Genomic DNA, 3,451 nt, shown 5'->3' with positions numbered 1-3,451 from the left:
AAGGAATAAATAACTTACATATAAGAAACATTTCACAACAAACCACCATCAACTTTTAAAAAGTATTTGTATGTGGTCTGCCAAGTTAAACATAAAATAATTTTAAGTAAATGTAATTATAAATTATGTTCATCTGTTGCTGAATTCTGATATCTCCCATGTATATTGTATACTGAACAAAAGTCATCTGAAAAAGCAAATAAGTTGTCAGAAAATAGGAAATGAGTTGGGTGGGTTTGGAAGTGGGGAAGAACTGGGAAAAGTTGGGGGGCAAAGAATATGATTTTAATTATATTTTTATTGTATGGAAGCATTAATATTTTTAAACTTAAAAAAAGTACAAAAAAAATGAGTGACTGTTTTTCTTTTACTTGGTGGAAGCCACTAACATATATTTTATGTTTCCAGTGAGAAAATAACTGTGCTGCTCCCGATGCAAGCTGACCTTGAATTCAAAGGCCACGTTCTTGTTCTGAGAATACAGAGTACTTCTATATAGCCCACAACTGACGAGGCAATAAATCAACCTGAACTTCCTTACTAAATAATTCGATTTAGTAAAGTTCCTTATCTAGCTCCAAGTTTCTAGAGTTTGTACAGACTTGATTTTGGTTAACAGCTTACACTCCTATTTCGGAGATACTCTATTTGCATCTTGGTTCTTGGCTAATGCAAATGTAGCTGTGGTTGTACATGAAAATGCTGCCAGAGAAACACACTACCCTCTTTCACTTGGCTTACAAAGACTATACCAAGAAAACTGACTTCAATTTTCAAATCCCAAATTGTGCCTGGGAGTATGATAAATATTAATAACAATCAAACAACTAATTAGAGTGCTCTCTTTTGGATTTACTTCTTAACAAGAACTGTAATTATTCAGCCTTGTCATGCTCTTGCCTTAGCCAGGTGGATACACAGAAACATTCACTACCTTCCCAACTTCGGAATGCCTATATCTCATGCCTATAATTTCCTAAATATTTTCCTTCCCTTCTCTATTGACCATGTAATTTGTCAGACACTAGATATAATGCATACACATCAGACATATGGCTACATGTATATTATTGTTTCCTTTCAACACTTAATATCATTTGTATTTTGTAATTGTTTTTGTATATAGCCAGAATAGGAATAGTTCTTTTCTATTTTACAAAGAAATAGTGGTAAAGCCCAACAAATCATTTTGTTATACCAGCAGAGCCCTTGGGAAAAGCTTGAAGTACATCATGGTATTGAGAGGTTATTGAGTGATTTCTAAATGACATCTTTTAAGATTTCCAAATGAATAATGCATGAATCTTAATCCACAAGCCTTGTTAGGCAGCAGGAAGGCGTGAAGTGAGCAGTGCATGAGCTTCTGAGAAACCTAGAATTTAGCCTTTTCTCTGCTGAAGTAAAGAAGCACTTGGCTGAGTTATTTCAATCGTTTGAGCCTCAGTATTTTCCACTTGTAAAATATAAGCAACTTTACTTCTCACAACACAAAGAAGTACCACTAGTCCCTACAAATGGCCAGGGCAATATATTCCAGTGAATTTTTATTCTTTTCCTAGGAAGCTGATTTTTGAGAGACTAATCTTAAAGGGAAACACATTTTAATAGGCAAGAGAAATGGGATGGTCTGTATTCCATTTCACAGGACTGCATAGTAGTCACAGAAAGGAGTTAAATTCTATTTCTGCTTTCTGTAACCTGCTTGATATGAGAAGAGAGAGCACTATATCAGCAGAAGAGAAAATACATATTCTTTTCTCCCATGCATTTCAGCTACCCAGCAGAAAGAGAGTTAAATTCATAAGAGTCGTCTGGTACAAATAAGCATTTTGGAAGAGGTAATGTCTCATTTTGTTTCTTAGAGTTCTTTTTTTTCCTGCCAGTACAATACCCAGCACCATAATACATAGTCCCCCACCAGAATAAATGTATTAGATGAATTTATCATAATAAGATTACTGCAAATAGAAATTTTGCTCGAGAGCAAAATGAAATTTCTACAATGAACACAGACTTCACAGAGAATGGCTTTTCTAAACATACAGCACTGTGGCTAGCATAACGTCTGCTTAGGCTAAAGAATTTCAATTCTTTCTACAAGATAGATGCATTTCCTGCATAGCTGAAGTGTACAGAAGCTGGAGGAAAGAAATATTCTTTGCTGAATGACCAAAGCTCTCAGAAATAGCCACTTCTGCTTGTTCAACAAAATTATAACTTTCCTTCAGTTGAAAATTACCCCAGTATAAAAGCAAATCAAAGAACATCAATCTTTACAGCAAAGCAAGTTGATACCTATTTGGGGTCTAGTCCTTGGTCATATTCCACATTCCTCTTCATCCCTTCTCTCACCTCAGATAGAAATCTACCTTTTTAATTTTTTTTTAATCTCTGAACACAGCTCCTAGCAGTTGTACGCCAGTGATAGCTTCATGTTTGTTTAAAGTCAGAAGGCATAAGTCTTTTTATTTCCAACCAAGAAAAAATAACACAAAAGGTGCAAGCAATTCACTTATATTTTGTAGAAAACAAGTTAAGCCAATTATACTGATCAGAAATATAAGTTACACCCCAATGTTGTTCTTATTGTACTGAATGTTGCTCTGATAAGTATAGCTTATCTAAGAGAATCAGAAAAGCTGTTCCTGTTTGTCTTTCTTATTTCCCTCCTCTCACATTATAAACACATCTTTTCTTCTGGACTGCTTTTTTTGATAGTAGAACCTCTCTAAAGTTACTTATAACTACAGTTCACTTTTACAAAAAAAAAAAATATGTGACTCACACAGAGAAGAGAATGAATTCATGCTGGTTAAAGTCTTGAGATACTATACTTATCATTTTCAAAAGCATTTGGAAAGAGGCAATGAATAAACTATTTTTTAATCATTCAATGCTTTAAGAAAAAAGATCACCAAAATATTATAGCAAAATGTAGATGAAAATCTCCCAATATGTTTCTGCAAGTAGCCTTTCTTAATGCAAGCTAGGCTAAATTACAAATATTCATAGTCCTATTTTGTCTCGTGTCAGTTGTGCTAAATACATTATTATACAAAGAAATGTTCCATTTCAAACTTACATGTATCAAGTTCGAAGCTATATTCTTCCTTCCACCTGAAGCAGACAATCATGTAATTATTTTTGCCTGTACAAATGCCAAGAAAATGACCTTTGTGGATGGTCCAAGTTCATTATATTCATAACCATTTAGATCTGACAGATTAGCTAGAACCTGATGCCAACTGTCCAATTCTAGATATCAAGGGTGAAAGGCATGTGAGAGCTAATTATCCATTAACAATTTGGAGCCTACCGTTTCAGTTTCTTTCTCTTTTCTCCAGAAGTCTCCAAAGAATTCATGTGACAGCCACTCCAATGAGGATGCTACTGATCTGTGCATCGATCCAGCTCCGTTTTCTGAAAACAACCAATCCAATCCTCATTCACG

The 3,451-nt window shown here is 34.5% G+C and overlaps 1 protein-coding gene across 19 annotated transcripts in view; it reads right to left on the bottom strand.

Annotated features, from left to right (window-relative positions):
• The window catches only part of Gpr174 (G protein-coupled receptor 174), a 36,926-nt gene extending 33,481 nt beyond the window's left edge, over nucleotides 1-3,445 (bottom strand). For all 19 annotated transcript variants that reach the window (XM_031366721.1, XM_031366713.1, XM_031366697.1 and 16 more), the window contains exon 1: nucleotides 3,317-3,445. The gene's annotated coding sequence lies outside the window, so the exon portion shown is untranslated. The remainder of the gene's footprint in view (nucleotides 1-3,316) is intronic.
• Between the last annotated feature and the right edge of the window lie 6 nt (nucleotides 3,446-3,451).

This window comes from Mastomys coucha, chromosome X (genome assembly GCF_008632895.1).
Source record: "Mastomys coucha isolate ucsf_1 chromosome X, UCSF_Mcou_1, whole genome shotgun sequence".
In the NCBI taxonomy this organism is placed as follows: Eukaryota; Metazoa; Chordata; class Mammalia; order Rodentia; family Muridae; genus Mastomys; species Mastomys coucha.
This window is presented reverse-complemented; position numbering and strand designations above follow the sequence as displayed.